Genomic DNA, 20,515 nt, shown 5'->3' on the forward strand with positions numbered 1-20,515 from the left:
ATTTTAGCCTCATATTATTTCCCATTTACTGATTTTTCACCCATACTCTAGTTACTTTTTCTTCCTTTTTCAAATATAAACCACAATCCATATGAATAAAGGAACCACAGCAGTACAAGTATTCCTTGGCCTTGGAGTGTGTTTTTGTACTTACCTTTGGGCATGGATATGCCTTATGTTCTGGGAGTATGTAACTCCAAGACTCCAATAGATCTGTGATCTCACTGATGTCTATACTCCTTCCAATGATACAGATCACAATCTGCTTGCCTGAATGTCCTGTGGGACTTTTGTCCACATCCTGGAAGTTTGCCATAAGGGGGTGGGGTCAGTGCCCCAATGTGTTGAAGGCAAAGTCTCCTGGCATCTTGAGGATGCCAATATAGCATATGGGCTGTCCATTTCTTTTTGCCTTCTCTTGCTCCATAACTAACCCAGTTTCTTTTTCAATCATACATCTTTTGTGATTGCCATCCTTTATGCTGTTTTTCTCATGTAATTACTTGCTTATAATGCATTATAAACAGGATTCCACCCATCCTGTGCCTCTCCATTGCCTTTCTCATAAGCCTCAATTTAAATTCTTTAAAAACTGGAGTGTTGCAGAACTAACAGCCCTGCAACATCGCAAGAAGAACATTGATGTTAAAAATAAAAAAGGAGGAAGAGGAGGAAGAGGAGGAGGAGGAGGACTTTTGTTTCAGGGAGAAGCTGGGGGTCATTAAAAGAACTTTATAATTTCCCACTTATAATCTATCCTAGACAACTCTAGACCCATCTTGCCATGCATTTACAGTGTCTATCCAAGCTATAACAGCAACAACAATAACAATAGCTAGTATTTATGTAGTACCTACTATGTTCCAGGCACCATGCTATGCAATTTACAAATATTATCTCATTTGATCCTCACACCAACTCTGGGGAGTAAGTGCTATTATTATTCCCATTTTCACAGTTGAGGAAACTGAGGCAGAGGATAAGTGACTAGCCCATGGTCACTCAGCTAGTAGGTAACTGAGACCAAATCTGAACTCATGTCTTCTGCCTGTCACTGAACTACTTAGATGTCTATATACTAAAAATTTTATAGGTTATCCTTTCAAATGTTAATCATAATCTGTATAATAAGCATTCTTACCCATGTGGTCATTCCTGTCTAGATAGTTAGACCCAACTTTTTAGGTGGTTATGAATCTCATTTAGGAGACTCCAATTTGTGGCACTTGGTGCAATTTGCACAGTTATTTGCAAACAAAACACTTGGAACTCAGTGGGGAAAAAAACCCTCTAGGAATACTTGTCATCAGGAACTGAAGAGTTTCCCCTTCCCTCCTTGGTCCCCATTCCAGCTTCTTTCTCTCCATTTTGCCCTCTCTGTGTCTCTCCCCTCTCCCTTTCCTTTATCTTTCTCTCCTTCCCCTTCTTTCTTTCCGTTACCTATCAGTCTTGTTTCTGGAATTTTCCTTACCCTCCTTCAATCCCTCACTTTGAGTTCCCTCTTTGACCTTACTCCAACATGTCTCTATTCCCTCTGTGCCCTCCTTGCCTCATCTCTAAAGAGTAGCATTCCATAGAGGATATGAGTTGGACTGGAAGTTAGATAGACCTGAGTTCCAATCCTGTATTCTAATCCTGACCAGCTATGTGACCTTGAACTTAACCTCTAAGTTTCACTCTCCTCATCTGTAAAAAGGGATTTATAATTACACATGTAACTTAAGTTACCAAGTTGTTGCAAAGTTCAAAAATGAAAATATATACAAAGGACTTGGCAAATTTTAAGACACCATTTAAATGTCAGCCATGTGCCACCACCTTATCCCCCATTTGCTGACATTTTCAAATTGACACAAAGCATCCATCTTCATAGAGATGACCTCACCCTTTCTAAACTTGCTATCATTCTGACTTACATTTTCTTTAAGATAGGGGATAGACTTGTTGTAGTTTGATTTAAAAGGCTTTGCTTTCAAAGTCCTGAAGGTTTATATGTTGCAAGCAGGGCATAAGACTAAAAAATGACTTAAGTGGAAGAGATAAATCCTTCAACAAGAATTTTAAAAGCAATATTAGGTGTACAAATCTTTCTAACAAAGTGTCTGGAACATAGGTGGTGCTCAATAATTGTTTACTGGATTAAATTGAATAGTCTGCCATGGAATAATTGAGAGTCAACTGTACTGATTTGAGTCAGCATCTCTATCCATCTGGTGAAAAGAATGCTGTGTGTGTGTGGGGGGGAAACAACAACCAGGTTCATCATTCTCACCTGCCTCAGTGTGGCCAGAGGCATTATCAACACATCTGGTCCCTGATTCACCTGGAAAATAGAGTGTGGCCTATCTTGCTATAGTCCATTTTCTGGGCAACAACAAAAGACAGGCTCTGTCTGCTGAATCATAATTTCTTTCAACTTCTGGTTTTAAGTGTTAGACTCAGGTAATAGGTTTCTAATAAAATAGGTTGGAGTTGGGGTTTTTTGTCCTGCTATGCAATATACTCTATATCTTTTGACAGATTTTTGTTGAAGACGTCCAAATCTTTCTTTCTAGGATGCAAGGCCAAAGAACCGGACATTAGGGTTAACAGGTATTGCTTTCCCTGCTCTGATAAGAAAGTAGCAGAATTCTATTGGTGCCAGTTTGTTTTCTTCTTTCATGAAATGATTATCCTACTTATGAAGTGAGAGGCCACTGCGGCAAAAGAATAAGTACTAGACTTGGGGCACCCAGTAAAACTTGGTTCAGTTCTCCGCTCTGACAATCACAAGCTATATGATTCTTTTAAAAAAATTTATTTAAAGTTTTGAGTTCTAAATTCTATCCCTCCATCCCTCCCTGAGGCAGTAAGCAATCAGATATAGGTTATGCATATACAATCATGTAAAACATTTCCATATTAGTCATTTTGTATAAGAATCAAATAACAGAAACAAAGAAAGTGAAAATAGCATGCTTCAGTCTGTATTCAATCAATATCAGTTCTTTCTCTGGAGGTAGATAGTATGCTTCATCATTAACCCTTTCATATGTCTTGGATCATTGTATTGCTGCGAATAAACTAAGTCATTCACAGTTCTTCATCAAACAATATTGCTGTTACTTATGTACAACATTCTACTGGTTCTGTTCACTTCACAATCAGTTCATCCAAGTCTTTCCAGGTTTTCTCTGAAATCATCCTGCATGGCATTCTGGTTTTTTTGGTTTTTTTAGTGAGGCAATTGGGGTTAAGTGACTTGCCCAGGGTCACACAGCTAGTGAGTGTAAGTTGTCTGAGGCCAGATTGGAACTCAGGTACTCCTGACTCCAGGGCCGGTGCTCTATCCACTGCGCCACCTAGCTGCCCCCCTGCATGGCATTTCTTATAGCACAATAATATTCCTTTACAATTATATACCATTGCTTGTTAACACATTCCCAACTGATGTGCAACCTTTCATTTCCAATTCCTAGCCACCACAAAAAAAAAGCCACAATAAATATTTTTGTACAAATAGGTTCTTCCTCCCTTTTGGATGTCTTTGGGATGTAAACCTAGCAGTGGTATTGCTGGATCAAAGGGTACACACATTTCACACATAGCCTTTTGGGCACAGTTCCAAATTGCTCTCCAGAATGGTTGGATCCATTCACAAGTCTATCAATAGTGGATTAGTGTTCCAGTTTCCCAAATCCTCTCCAACATCCAAAATTATTCTTTTTGCATGTGTCATATTAGCCATTTCTGATAGATGTGAAGTGGTACCTCAGGTTTGTTTTAATTTGCATTTCTCTGATCAATAGGGTTTTAGAGCATTTTTTCACATAACTATAGATAGATTTGATTTCTTTATCTGAAAACTGCCTGTTCCTATCCTTTGACTATTTATCAGAGAATGACTTGTGTTTTTATAAATTTGACTCATTTTTCTATATATTTGAGAAATGAGACCTTTATCAGAGATACTTGTTGCAAAAATTCTTTCCCAGCTTTCTGCTTTCCCTTAATTTTGGTTGCACTGGTTTTGTTTGTGCAAAAGCTTTTTAATTGTATACAATCAAAATTATCCATTTTATATTTTAGAATGTTTTCTATATCTTCTGTAGTACAAAATTCTTCCTCTGTCCATAAATATGACAGATAAACTATTCCATGCTCTCTTAATTTGCTTACGGTATCACCCTTTACATATAAATCTTGTACCCATTTTGACCTTATTTTGGTATACAGTGATGTTCGTGTATACCTAGTTTCTGCCATACTGTTTTCCAGTTTTCCCAGAAGTTTTTGTTGAATAATGAGTTTTTGTTCCAAAAGCTTGGATCTTTAGGTTTATCATAGAGTAGATATATTATTCTAAACTAGTAACTTAAGTTCTCCAAGTTTAGGCATCTCCCTGAGGCATCTATATATAAAATGGAGATGTCTTCAGCGTCTACCTCAAAGGGTTTTTTATCAGGCACAAATGGCATAATCTTTGTAAAGTCTAGATCCCTTTTACATGTTGCCTAAGAAGTATGTTCCTGAAATGCAGGGACTGTCACTCTCCGCCCCCCCCCAAGTATTTATTAAGCACCTACTATGTGCCAGGCATTTTATAAATATCTGATCCTCATAAGAACTCTATGAGATAGGTACCATTATCATTCCCATTTTATAGTAGCAGAAATTGAAGTAGGTGGGATAATTGCCAAGAGTCACACAGCATGTAGGTATCTCCCATCCACATACTAACCAGGCCAGATCCTGCTTAGCTTCTGAGATCAGAAGAGATCAGGGGTACTGTGGTCATAGACCAGATAGTAAGTATCAAGGCTAGATTTGAACTCGGTTTTTTCTGATGCCAGATCCAGCATTGTGATATCTTGTGCCCTCTAGCTGACTATCTGAATAGATTGTACTTGTAACCCCAGCACATAGTAATCACTTAATAAATGTCATGTCTAATCTAGTAGTAAATTAATTGTTGTTATTTTATTACAAAGATAGTGTTCAGTAAGAAGTGAGCCACTGTTCTTTTTTTTTTCTCTCCTGGGAAGAAAAAAGAAGCAAGTTACCATTTCTCTTTATACTACTAATATTAGAATAGTTTTCATTCCTGGGGAATATTATCCTAATTTTGACCTTTAAGCATAAAGCATATAGTAGGAATTTTATTAGAAAAGTAGTGGAACAATCTTTTCAGGGATGAAGTATGTAGCCTCACCACCTACCAAAATCAAAACAAAAACCAAACACAAAAGCCCCTAAGTCTTCAAGACATTTTCACTGCTCATCATGCATCTGCTAGAAGTGTTTGTCACAAATGCATATTTCAGCTACATATCACAGGCCGGCATGATAGAGAGAGAAATATAAACTTGTGAATAAAATATTTATGATGTGCAGTCACTCATACTCCTATATTTATAGACCATTCGGTGTGTATTTCTATCACAACTGTAAAACTAAAATTTGGGTGGATCCTCCAGCATTTCAGTGGTCTGGTGTGGAGATTTAAATTATCCATCCACTAAATCGAATGCATCTGAAATAAATCATGATCTGTTTATAAATATCAGTATTGCAAAGGAAAGAAAATGATGTTTATGCATTTGGCTTATTACTAAACTGAGAAGGTCATCTCAAACGTAACAAGATTACCAATCAGCTTCTATATTTGCACACATCAGAAGAGATGACAATTGAGAGAAAAATATAAAGTAAGTGCTTTTTCAGGAAGAGTTATGATTTGCTGCTGTTCCAATCCCTTCTAACTCTTTATTTTAAAAAAGTTACCAAAAGTCACTTTTGTGTTGTCAAAGAGATGCCCTTGAAAGTGGGTGACAAAGTCTCTTAATAGTATAATAGGAAGGAAGCTACCTTTCAACTAGAAAGCCAGTGAAAACCTTAAATCTCTTGAAACCGGAAATTTCCATAGCATCCACCAAGTACCAAAAGTTTCAGAGGCAAGGATAGGGCCAAATACTACCTTGCTTCTCTTGCCTCATGTTCCCTCACCGCTTAAATCTTGTTCAGGCTCTACCTAGCCCCACTTCTGGATGAGAATTCTGAGTGAGAGAGTTCCATTTCTATTGTATTTCATTCCACAACCATTTATTAAGCACCTACTATGTGCAAGGTGAGAGATGGCATAGTGTAGCTGAAAAGGAGCCAGACAGGACATAGAACTAGCTTAGTGCAAGTCCCACTTCTGATGCATACTGGCTGTGCAAAGCTAGACAAGTCCCACAACCTCTCAGTGTCCCTGTGCAACTCTTAGTTATGCCGTTCACAAGAGTTGCTGATCTGCCTTGGTGGAGGGAATTTTTTCAGCAGGAAGCTCCCTACACAGATGAAATCCCCTGGGTCAGGCCAAAACAATTTTAAATTTAAAATTGTATATAAATTAAGTATTTAATATAAATCACACAAAATCCTATAAATCACATAAAATATAAATTTTACATGAAAGTTTAATTTTATATAAATTTTATATGAAATATGTAATTTTATAAAAATATAAATTTTATGTTAAAATATATTTAAATTTTAAATTAAAATTTATATATATACGAATATATATGTTTGTGTGTGTGTGTATGTATAGCAAGAATGACCTAGCTCTCTCTCCCAAAGCCAGGCTAACTACATCTGATCCAAATAGTAACTTTGATAGATTGAGATTTCACTTCTCTATAATCATTAGCTAGAGCCCCATAGGGGGTGTTCCCCTACGGTGTTCAGTAACAGAGCCTAGAACCTTGGTTTCATTTCACTGTTTAACCCCAATTAGGTTTTACATAGGAATATTTCCTGCAAAGATATGGCAAGAGCAAATGTACAAACATGCCCCCCAGCAGCTGGGAGGGGAACATGCTCCCCCCATACCATCTTGGTCTCTAGCAGAAGTAGGCTCATAGCTTACCTAGCATTGTTGCCATCATCTTCATATCCAGACACTGCCTGACTGTGTGATGAGTCTTTGTCTCAGCTGCTACTGAAGTGGGGTCCCTGAATGTCATTTCTGAAGGCCAGTCTTTGCTCCTCATGAAGTCATGGGCCCAAACCCCTTTTACCTAAAAGGAAAAAGAGCAAATATAGAGGTCAAAGACAGCCTGTTTTTCAAGGCCACATGGGCTCAGAGGAAGCTGATCCCTAAGTCTTTTCCCTTACAGTATTGGATCTTACAAGAGGCTGTGAATGAAGGGGTCGTTCCACCATAGCACAGCTGAAGTGAGAATGTACAAAAAGGCCAGGTCAAGGCTGCCAGCTTTGAATGTCTCTATAGTCAGCCAAAGAGCCTCTCCTTTCACCATGTGGTAAGCAGACCAGAACCAGTCCGTGTAAGTTCTAAGGCACCTCCTATATATAATATATAATATATATATATATATATACATATACACACACACATGTATATATGTACACACATATATGTATATAACACACATGTATATATACACACAAACACATATATAACACATACACATATGCATTTATATATGGGTGTGTATGTATATTATATATGTGTATACATACATATATATGTGTGTATGTATGTATATATACACATATATATATATATAAAAATTATTCTCTGAGAAACTGCCTTCTTAGCTTTCTCCACATGGGGAAGTTATATGAGCTTTCCAAGCTGATGGGATCTGTATATGCACCAGAATCCAGTTACATGTACAAGGTACTATTGCAACGAAAAGAGGACCAGATTTAGAGACAGGGAACTTGGGTTTGAATTCCAGTTTGCTATCTATTTGTGACCAAGTCATTCCATTTAGGCAAGTCATTTCCATTCTCAAAGGCTCAGTTTCTTCATGTGGAAAATGAAGAGGTTGACAAGATTGACTTCCCAATGTCTTTTCCAATTCTAAATCTATGATTCTATGATCTATGTTCTAAATTCTAGGGGTAAAAAAAGGAATTAAGTCACAGCCCTTATCCTTGGGAGCTTACAATCTAACTGGGGGGATAAGACATGCAAATCTTTCTGGACCAGTCAGTATCTAAGGGCACCTATGATAATGGGGTGGTTGTAGGGTTTCATTCCGTGGCTAAAGTTCGTTCCAAGGTAACCCCGATTCTCTGGCTGCAACAAAAGTTCTTATATTTACCCCTGAGAGATGAGTAGAAAAAATGAAAATATCTTCTTGGTATTATTTAATTCATAGGTAACCTGGAGTCAAGCCTTACACAGTACAAAGCTTTATTCTTGGGACTCTTTAAGACCTAGTTTGATATTTAATGTTGAGATATAAAAATAAATTTACCAGAGCATTTTCCTCCTCCCAGCCCCCTTTCATCCCATCCACTTAGTCACAGACAGGTACTTTCATATTATATAAAAATCTTGGGGGCAGCTAGGTGGTGCAGTGGATAAAGCACCAGCCCTGGATTCAGGAGGACCTGAGTTCAAATCCAGCCTCAGACACTTGACACTTACTAGCTGTGTTGACCCTGGCAAGTCACTTAACCCCCATTGCCCTGAAAAAATAATCTTATCTATTTATACCCAGAAGGAATCCACTACAACCTCCTTATCTTATAGATGGGGAAACCAAGGCCTGAAAGATGAAAACAATTTACCCAAAGCCATAAAAGATGCAAGTAATAGGGCCAAGATTATAACCTAGGTCTTCTATCCCCAAACTCAATGTTCCCTCCCCTCCATATCCTCATCTATAGTATCTGCCTACCTACCTACGTAATGAATGTATAAAATATATTATATATGCTTGTATAGCAGGACCTACAAAGCTTTCTCTATGGCATATGATTAATAAGCATTGAAAAGAAATACATGGCCCTCTTTTTTCTTCTTCACCTACATATTTTAGGAAGTAATGCTGAATGAGTTGGTAACTCCACTCAGCTGGTCAGGGGAAGTGACCTGAGAAATATGCAGGGAGTGAATAGGCTTTGCCTGAGCCTCTAAACCAGGGTATCAAACTCAAATAAAAATGCAGTCCACTAAATCATACGTAAGGATCCCTGCTGCCTTGGACTGGCTTGGAAAACCACTCGTTAATCATTGTACTTGCACTGATTTTGTTAAATATTTCCCAATAACATTTTAATCTGGCTCAGGCTACACTGCGGAATGCTAGTATGGTAGCGCAGGAGCCTCATGTCTACACCTCTGCTCTATAACGTCTGGGCACTTCTTCCCCCAGCTGCCTTTTGCTCTGCTTCACTACTCCTCTAAAGTCAGGGGTAGGGTATAGTGGATCAAAAACTAAAGATGGAATCAGAAGACTTGGGTTCAAATCCCAATTCTGCTACCTTCAATCCATGTGACCTTGGGCAAATCATTTCAACATCACTGGGTCTCAGTTTCCTCATTTGTCAAATGAAGTTGCTGGACAAGAATGACCTCTAAGGCCTCTTCAAGCTCCAATTCTGCAATCCTATCGATATGTATTTAGCAAAGTCCTTAACCTTAGACTTCTGATTTCTGGAAAACTAACTTGAATATTGAACTTCCCACATAGAGTTTTGGAAGTTCAAGATAAGTGACCCACGAATTCTCTAACGCCCTTCAACATTTTCTTCTCCCATTGTCTGATGCTTCAAATTCCCAAATCACAGCTTCATAGAATGTGCTGGATATCTATTTAAATGCAGATTTGGTGACTGATGATGTTTTAAGTCCTTGTTAATCATTCATGCCTTAGTGTAAATGAAGACTCTAAAAGCCAGCTTTTGATAGAAGGTGAGGGATGCCTTTTTGTTTGTCACTTACCATGAATTTAATTTTCTTTTCTGGCTCAAAATGTCCCTTACTGAATTGGGGGCAGGGCAGAGAGCCTGGTGGCTTCCAAGGAGAACTGACAGAGTAGCCAATGGGGAAGGTCCTGAAGCAGTCACTGGAATATTTGAGCCTAAGACCAGTTGGAAGTAGGCGAAGGGATATGAGGGAGCATCTCACCTTACTCAGGCCAACCATATTTTGCCCAGGAAATGTTCCTTCTTCATAGGTGTGAAGGCAGTTACCCTAACACAGAATATGTTTCTTATATTTTTTGTGTCGTGGATCTGAGTCCCAAAATTACAGTCCTTTCATATTTATAGCCAATTTAGATATTCAACATGTATTAAATTTTGATGATGCTTTTGCATACCAAGGGGAGGCTCCTGGCAAAAGGAGGGAAAGTTTTGAAGTCAAAACAAAACAAAATACTCTCATGATTGAAATCAGGAGATAAATAAAAATGTTCCCAATGTTCTATAAGGGTGTCTCAGCCTCAATACAGCATCTATGAGATGTTTTGGCAGAGTCTCTGAAATGGGTTTGGGGACATGTGACTACCATAGGAATCTAAACAGGGGTTAAAAAGAGTTATTGTTATTTTTTCTTGTGGTTGTTGTTGAGTCACATCCAACTCTTCTTGACCCTATTTGGGATTTTTTAGTAGAGAGATACTGAAGTAGTGTGCCATTTCCTTCTCCAACTCAGATGAGGAAACTGAGGCAAACAGGATTAAGTGACTTTTCCAGAGTTACACAGCAAGTAAATATCTGAGGCCAGATTTGAACTCAGATCTTCCTGACTCCAGGTCCAGTGCTCTCTCCACTGTGCCCCCTAAAAGGAATTACCTAACCCTAAGTTAGATAGTTTTATGGAACCATAAACTAAATTAAACTAGATTCATTCTAAGGATAGACAGTGTTTGCCTGGGGACATCCTCCTAGCTTTTGTTGGCTGCATGTCTCTGTGTAGTGGTGGTTCATGGCTCTCAACTATGTATTAGAAGAGTGTTGGGCTGCCCTTCCCAGGAAGGGATTCCAAGATAGAATATCTCAGTAGATGACTGTGTCGAGCAGCTGTTGGCCCTACAGAGGGGAGACATCCTGAAGCCCTGCAGATGGTATCAGAGAGCAGCTTGGCTATGCTGTGATCAGTGGAAATGACCAGCAGTGACTGCTCACTAGAGAGAAGAGCAACAGCATCCAGCACAACAACAAGCATAGCAAAAATGACATGCCCCAGCAGAAGCAATGCACCCAGCAGAGAGCAGAGATGGGACGCCCAGAAAAGAGCAGCAGAAAATAGCATCCTGATGCTACCCCCAGGACACTGGAGGCTCAACAGCTTCAGAAGAGTCCCAAGTGGACCTTCCATGGCCAACTCCCTCTGTTCTTTGCAGAGGTGGAAAATTATAAATGTGAAACGATATAGATAATGTCAAACTTTGTCAACATTGGTTTGTTTTGCTGAATGCTTTTTTCCTTCTCTTTCCTTTTTGATATATAGCCTGGATCTCTGGGAAGGGAAAGGGATATAGAACACATTGATAAATGTAAGTGATATAAAAACAAAAGATATCAACATATTAATTTTATTTAAAACATTTTAAATGCCATAGTACTCAGGCTACATAATACCCCATTTTGGTGCCCTAAATATATGTAGGTTGGCTACATGAGAACCTGAAATGTGTACTTTCATTTATGTTGTCTGGCCTATATATACTCTGCATGAATGTTCCTTGGTCATACATGTTTTCTATGTGTGTGCCATTCTCTATTCATGGTATGATGTAAAAAGTGTCCCCATGTGTGTGTTATGTACCCCATTATTTTACTTTATTAACAATAATAGTTGATTAAGTGTTATATAAAACTAATATGTCCTCTGGCAGTTAAAAACAAACACATTACTGGGAGCTCATGAATTATGGTTTTTGGTGGGTACTGATCCATAGAGTACCTTGAGCCTGGAATATCTTCCCTAGGGGTTCGTGTTTAGGAGTGCCCCCAGAGACTATGTAAATGAGTATAATTATAATATAAAGATTAGGCTTTTGCCTTCCGTTATGCTTAGTAAAGCACTGGGCATATGTGGAGTCTATATAAATACAAAATCAATCAGCAGCAGTCTTTGAAAGGGCTGAAGAGATTACTGCAACTCTTCAAGTAGACGTCATGTGGATACTGTACATTTCCAATGTAATTAGACTTCGATTTTCATGCATTTATTCTAGGAAATAATAAAGCTTAGAATGAATGCCAAAACTCCTGTGCTGAGTCTATCTCCCTCTCTCTCTCTCTCTGGCTTCAAGTGATAATAACACAAAATACAAATTGGCTCCACCAAGGAAAAATGTATGTTTTAGTGCCAACCATGATATTATCTTTGGCCGGCTCCTATGCAGCAGATGTTTTTCCCAATGATAAGCAGGATATAGAATGCTTATCTTAAAGGGCATCTGACTCTAGGGGTTCAGAACAATGTTTTGGCAGGTTCAAATGACATACTGATCCAGGTCACTAGTTCAATTCTTCACCCATCCTCCCCACACCAGGTTCTCATCACTTATGACCTTTACCACTTATGGGTAGGTTTGGTATTTCAAGAATTTGTTGTTCAGTTGTTTCAGTCATATCCAACTCTTTGTGACTCCATTTGGGTTTTTCTTTAGAAAGATACTGAAGTGGCTTGCCATTTCCTCTTCTCCAGCGCATTTTATAGATGGGAATACTGAGACAAAACAGATTTAGTGATTTGCCCTGGCTCACACAGCTAGCAAGTGTCTGAGGCTGGATTTGCACTTAAGAAGGATAAGTTGGTTCCAATCCCAATGCTTTATTCACTTTGCAACTGGCCATCCCATTTAAAGGAATATCTTGCCCAAAACACTTGATTTCTATGTCTTTCCACCTGCCCTCATCCACCAAACACCCCAGGATCTGACCTTCCCAGAATGATTCCTCCTTAGATGCTGACTCACTATTGTAGAGGTTATACAGTCAGCAGGTGGAAGAATTAAGAGCAGTGGATCAAGGAAAAAAGTAAACAAATGTTTTTGAAGGGAAGAAGAAATAGACTCAACCACTTTTGAATGGCTTGTTATAGAAGAATACTTTTTAACAAAGTCAAGGAAGCCCAATAAAGTAAGCACTGGGTTGAAAAGCTAATGAGAGAGCAAATCTGGTCTTAGCTATGCCACTATGTAGTGCTGGGGGCGGGGGCGGGGCGGGAAATCACTTAATCTTTCTCTGTCCTTAGCTTTGGTTTTTGTTTTTTAGCCCAATTAAATGTGACTAGTGTTCCCTGGCCCATCCAACAAAATGAGGATACACAAGACAGAAACAAAGAGAGACAGAGATAGAGTGAGACAGAGACAGAGTGTTATTGTCTTCAATACTTGATTTTGTGATTAGTCTTTAAAATAGTTATTGCTTTAGAATAGAAGTTTCTAACCAATTCCCATTCCTATTTGTCCACTTCAAGTTTATTTAAACATTAAAAAAATTTAAGCATCTTTAAAAAACCAAAATTTTGTTACAAAAGTCTGATACTAGAGAAACATCTATACATTGTAGGTAGGTAGGTATTGCATAGGGTAATGAAAGGAATTCTGTTTTTTTTATTTAAAGGACTAGATTCAAGTCTAAATTGCTTCATTTATATGTATTACCCATGTTGGCCCCTGGACAAAATCACTTCTCCCTCCATGTAATGGAATGAACACAAGATACGAAGTCAGAGAACCTGAGTTTGCCTCCTAGCTTTGCCAATAACTGCCTGAGAAACTTGGGCAAATTGGACCTCAGTTTCCTCAGCTTTACAGTTAGGAAGTTTGGGCCAAATTATTTCCATATATTGTGTTTCTCCACAGTGCCTTTTGCATAGTAGTTGATTAATGGAGCATGTTTATAGATGGACTGATCTCTAAAGTCCTTTCATTACTAGGGGCGCACATGATTTCTATCTCTATATATTGACCATATATAAAAGGACATGCCTGGGAGCTTTTGTGGCCTGAGGGAACATCATACTCTACTAACAAATCCTGCCTTCCACAAAAAGTCTTTACTGATTCTGCTTAATGCTAGTGCTTTCCTGGTGAGGGTCCCTCCAATTTATTCTGTTGCATACATCATTTATACATAATTCTTCTGCATGTTGTCTCTCCCCATTAGATTGTGAGCTCTTGAGGCAGAAACTGTTTTTGCATTTCTTTTATGTCACCCACTATAAGCTTAGCATAGTGCCTGGCATGTAGTAGACTACTTAAATGCTTGTTGACTTGGACAGGTGAAATCTGAAAAAATAAATAGAAGGGTACCCTTGATAAATTGTAAGAAGAGGTTAACAACAAGCATCAACTGTCAGTAATAATATGCTTAGAAACAAAAATTCCACAAGCAACCTGACAGAATTACAGTGGCAAGGTTTACTTATACTACAGGTCATGTTTACAATCTGTCTCCTTCTATAGCTACCTTAGAATCCCTGGAATATTCCAGAGACAAATGGGTAGAGTGGCATTGGGAAGACCCAAGTGGCCTCAGATACTTGCTAGCTATGTGACCATGAGTAAGTCACTTAGCCCCCATGTGTCAAAATGGGGATAAACACTGTGATAGACTTAGCTCTTCTCAGCAATACAGTGATCTAAGACAATTCCAAAGGACTCATGATGAAAAATGCTATCCAACATACAGAAAAAAAAATAATAACTTGTGGAGTCTGAATGCAGATTGACTATACTGTTTTCTACTTGTTTTTGTTTTTGGGGTTTTTTTCCCTTTTGTTTCTGGTTCTTCTTTACAATTAGGACTAGTGCAGAAATATGTTTAATGTTATTGTACAAATATAACCTTATATTGGATTGCTTTCTGTCTGGTGGGGGGAGGGGAAAGAAAGGAGGGAAAAAATTAGAACTCAAAAATGGGGATTAAAATTTCCACTTACCTCCCAGTTGGTAATGAGGTTCAAATGAGATAATATTTGTAAAGTGCTTATCATAGTGCCTTTTCATATAGTAGATTTTTAATAAATGCTTGTTTTCTTCCTTCCTGATTTAATATATCCTAAGGATAGAATGCTATCTGTAAGTCCAGAGACATTGCTATGTGTGTGCGTTCTGTATAAGGAGAAGTATTTAACACATTTTAATTCAACAATCAGTTATTAAGTACATACCATATATTATGCACTAATAGTAATGGAGATACAGAAATTGAATTCTTGTCCTAACAAGAATTTACAATCTATTAGGGGGTAAAATAAATGTAAAGCAATTTTATACAACCTTATAATAATTAAATAGAAGAGACCCAAAGAAGTATAAGAAACTTCAGAAAGGAATTATTCTTATATTCATATGAATCTCTAAGCTGTCTTATAATTTAAATGAAATTATGAGCAAAATAAGGGAAGGCATAATTGAGGAGATCACTCATTGGAGAGTATCTGAGCTAGAAAGGATCAATGAAGAGAGATGATTGGACAAGACATATTAGGACTGGCACAGAGGTGCAAAAAAGGGAAAATTAAGCCACTTAACAAAGCACTTGATCATCTTCCTAACAGACGTCATGATAAACACAAGCAAACATACATCATGAATATAATTACAGTTCATAAGCCAATATCTTTTTTTGGGCAGTGGGGGTGGCGGTGGGGATGGGGGTCAAGGTAGAAAAAGAATATGAAGAAGAGAAGTTCTATTTAAAAATCAACATTGTCCTCTAAACCAGAGATTCTTAACCTGGGGTCTGTGAATTTGATTTTTAAACAAATTTTCATAACTGTATTTAACACAATTGTTTTCCTTTATAAACCTATGTATTTTGTTTTTATGCATTTAAAAAACATTAATCTGAGAAATTTGGCTATATCAGACTGCCAAAGAGATTTTATAGCATGCAAAAAAGTAGAATCCCAACTCTAAACTAAGTCAATGTATATATTGATCTTTAATAATTTCAAGGTAAAGATGAATATATAAAAAGATGAGAAAATGTGGAAAAATATGGTTGGGGATTAAGAAGTGAATGGCATATAAAGTTCTCAGGAGTTTATATACATATAAGTTTGTGTGTGTAATATATATCTATGTATGTATATGTATAACATACATATATGTGTATATATGTATATATATAAATCATAATTCCTTCAAGAAGGGAGTTGAAAGAGTTTCATTGTTGTCAGCATTGAACAAGATTGTAAGTAATGAATTTTGGGCTATACCTTAATAGACAGTAAACAACTGGTTATTGCTATGGGATTCCTTTTTTCAACTGTACAATCTCTGTGTAATCAGACCATCATCTGGTTAGAACAGCAGTTGGAATCAAGATTAGATTAAAAGAAAGAACACAGGGGTATAGTGATCTGTTGTTATTCAGTTATTTCAGTCATGTTGATTCTTCATGACCTCTTTAGGGTATTTCTTGGAAAAGATTCTGGAGTGGTTTGCCATTTCCTTCTCCAGATCATTTTACAGATGAGGAAAATTGAGGCAAACAAAGGTTAAGTGACTTGCCCAGGGTCACAGAACTAGTAAATGTCTGAGGTCACATTTGAACTCAGGTCTTCCTGACTCTAGACCCTGGCACTCTATTCACCCAGCTGCCTCCTCCCCCAAATGAATTTTTGTTGGCTATAGTGATATTGTTTCCAGTATGTGTGTCACCAGTTGCTTGAGAAGTTTTCTGCAAAATATTTGCTACAACAAAGAAAGCTAAAGGAAAAACTCTACCATCTGACAAACATTTTAGTGAGAAGTGAGGCTGTGTAGTAAAGAATAACCACTGGATTTAGTTAGAAGACCTGGTGAGTTATTTGAGTTTGAGGTTTCAAGGAATATAAATAAACCATTATATTGAATTGATCTACTGCAGGTTTATCAATAATATAAAGCAAATTTAGTGGACAAGGATACAAGACATGTGTGGTCATTTCACTCCCATTCTGGATTCCGTCTTTGGCCTGGTCCAGGTACAAGAAGTCAAATATGTCACTGACACCTGGACAAGTGCAGCCATCCAGGGAACAGACTAGTTATAAATGGCCTCCCCTACTTTAGAGTTGGCGGTTTTTACCTAATGCACCAATCTCAAAATAAGCTCAGCTCTAGAACCTTTGAATACACCACTCCTGAATACATCAGAGAAGGGCAAAGGACAGGAATTCATAGAATTCCTTTGGATTCAGGAGCTGTTCTCATGACTCTTCCCAGCCTTTCTATTAGCCTGCCCTCCCTTGCAGCCCTTGAGTAAAAGTGCTGCAATTAATGAATTTCAAGTCACAAATTGTCACTAACTCATTTTGTGACTTTTACCAAATCATTTCGCCTTTGTGGGCCTAAGTTTCCTCATCTATAAATAAAGGGATTAAGCTAAATGATCTCTAAGGTCTCTTCCCAGCTGCAACTTTCATTATTGACTGAAATGTTTAAGTAGTGTGGTAAGGCTAGAAAGGCAGATCATAGACTGATTGCTTCAAGGCCCCATAGTGGCCATGTAGTTCAACCCCATCCACTTATGGATGAAGAAACACGCTCAGAGAATGTGAGTAATTTGCTCAATATCACACACAAAGGATCAGAGCCAGGGTTTGAACCTATATTTTTAGAATGTGGGTTTTTTTGTTTGTTTGTTTGTTTTTTTGGTGTGGCTTCAGGGGTCAAGTGACATGCCCAGGGTCACACAGCTAGTAATTCTTGTGTCTGAGGCTGGACCTGAACTAGGTCCGCCTGAATCCAGGGCCAGTGCTCCATCCACTGTGCCACCTAGCTGCCCCGAACCTATATGTTTGAACCTATATTTTCCTGTATATTTGGATTTCTTCGACTCCAAATTCAGCACTAATCTGTATTGTGTACTGTGTATTGCATTGTACTGTACTTCAATCAGATTGTGTAGGTCTTGAATGCCAGATTAAAGGGCTTGTATTGTATTTGGTAAGAAATAGAGAGTCACTGAAATGTTCCCTCTGTCCTTTCTGCCCCCTCCCAAACCCATTTCATGGTATTATGATTAGCGGACCAGCCTCAAAGCCCAGAAAACCTGGGTTCAAATCCTACCTTAGACACAAACTAGCAATGTCCACGTGGGTGAATGACTTATACTGTCAGTGCCCCTAAGCAACTTCCTAAGATTATAAATTATAGAATAATCACAGATCTGCATTACGTGGTGTTTTCTCACTGAGTGTTCCACATAACAATGAAACTCCAAATCTCACTGAAATAAGAAGATAAAAATATGTACATTATTTCTTATCTGTACTATTACAGTACCTTCCAAACTGGTCTCTCTGCCTCCAGTTTCTTCTCTTATTTATCATTCACATAGCTGCCAGAATAAAATTTTCTAATACACAAATCTGACGGTCTCTTCCTTGCTTAGGATCTTTGAGTCCTTGTTTGTTTACATTTTTATCCTTAACTGTCCTTGGGATGACTTTTCTCCCAGCTTCACTCTGATTTATGAGGTAACACTGTTCATGATCTTCCATCATCCCCCTCTGTAAGATTTGCCCAAAAATGTGTATCCTAAAGTGGCATTGCCTTTGATTGCCATCTCTCCACTCAGCAAACAAGTCAAGCATATGCTGATATTTCAGGCTCTTTCGATCTCCTTGTTATGACAATTGATTTACATTGATTATGAAATTATTATAATCTGTGTTTATGCCCTTTCTTCTGTCTGTTACTCACTTTTCATTATCAATAACCAACACAACTCCCTGAGGGAGAGATAAGAGGCACACTTACTAGCTATGTGACCCTGGGCAAGCCATTTAACCCTCATTGCCCTGCCAAAACAAAACAAGAAAGAGAGAGAGATAAGAGGCAGCACATATCAGGTAAGGAGAAATATCCTAGGACCCTGAACCAAAGAGTGTTAGGATTAGCAATGCCCCTTAACCCCCATTGAAAGGAGTAACCACTGTAGGGAAGTGCCCACTTTCCTTACCAACCTCAACTGCTAACCAGCTGCCAGGCTATCTGACAGGTAGGTAAGCCCAAGAGCCAACTGAATGGCAGTATTCTCTTGTTTATTGGTCTTGCTTCCAGCCACCCCCTTGAAGGACATCATCCCTGGGAACATACCCTATTGAGACGCAGCCTGGCAAGTGCTTCCATAGTTGGTACGGTGACAGCTCCTGAAAACTCAGAAAAGAAAGTTCTTGCCACCAAAGTCAGTGGCACTATCATGTAGTTCAACATCAGGAACTGATGTGATTTCATCAGTGGAAATGGGACCCTCTCCATCTAACTTGGAGCTGAGCTCTCCAGTAAGTATGTCTTCCCCTTTAGAATATGAGGGCAGCTAGATGCACAGGACATAGAGGACTGGGAACTGGAAGCCAGGTCCTCAGAAACTTACTAGCTGTGTAACCATGGGCAAGACACTTCACCCTGTTTTGCCTCAGTTTTCTCAACTGTATACAACTAGCTGGAGAAGGAAATAGTAGACAACTCCAGTATCTTTACCAAGAAGACCCCAAATGGGGTCATAGAGTTGACACAATTGAAATGACTGAAACCACAAAATTAGAATCTGGGTTCCTTGAGTGCAGAGACTATCTTTTCTATTTATATCCCCAGTGTTCAGCACAGTGCCTTGCACAGAGTGAGCACTGAACAGATGCCTTTTCTCTAATTGACGACTTCTTCCCAGAACCCCCATTTTGGGAATCGGCCTGAAAATGACATTCCTCATTCTTTAGTCTTAGTGCCCCTTCTAAGCCCACTTTTTTCTAACTCCCCTTTTTACATTCTGCTTCCCCTCATTAGAAGTAAGCACCTTTAAAAAAAAAAGTAAGCTCCTTGAGGGCAGACTGTTTTTCTTTTTGCTTTTATTTGGAACATTGAATGCACTTAATAAATAATTGCTGACTGACTGACTTTTTCATTTGTTTATTCAGTCCTTCATTCACCCATTGAAATATTTATTGTTTCAGTTGCATGTCATAGAGTTTTCTTTTTTTAGTTCTTCTAGCTTTGTCATTATTTTGATCCCTTCCCTAACAAGTCTATGGTCTTCATATGATTCTAGAATGATTGCTACATCAGTAATGAGTTGTATCCTCTCTATTAAAATATAAGATGTCCATAAATTCTTATTGTTGTTTTTAGCTTTAATAATTCCAGAAGTATAAATGCTAAAAACTTAAAACAGAGACATTCAAAAGACTAATTATTTATAATTTTAAAATATTGATTTATTTCCTTTGAAAATTCAACATAACCACCATTTTGTGCTGCATTTTTCTCTAATTGATTTTAAAATTATAAAAATTTTCACCAGCTGCTACTGAGGGACTGAAGGATTGCATTTGTAATCGTTAACTTAAGATCATCCAAAGAACAAGGTATAGTTATATGCAATACGATTTTGATTATGAACCCACAAGAAAAAGTCTAGTGGAGATAGATCCATTGATGGAGGCAGCAAGCAAGAGAAGCTCTCTGTGGATGTACTGGTCTGAAAAAGTGTCATCTAGAAACTGTTATACATATAACCCACAATGGACAAGGTACCCCTACCTTGCAAAAAGTAAATTTAAAATTTATTATACAAATTCAAAAACTAAATAAGTAAAAAAGAAATTTAAATAAACTTCAAATGATAATTTTGTATGTTTTTATCATTTATAGCTCTGAAGCCATTAAAATTTAAAACTGCACAATCTTTTAAAACACAAAATATAATAAATTTTATATTTAACATGTGACATATTAAATATATAATGAATACCTTTATATGTAATAAATAAAATAATTGT

The sequence above is a fragment of the Dromiciops gliroides genome, chromosome 3 (genome assembly GCF_019393635.1).
Source record: "Dromiciops gliroides isolate mDroGli1 chromosome 3, mDroGli1.pri, whole genome shotgun sequence".
Lineage (NCBI taxonomy): Eukaryota > Metazoa > Chordata > Mammalia > Microbiotheria > Microbiotheriidae > Dromiciops > Dromiciops gliroides.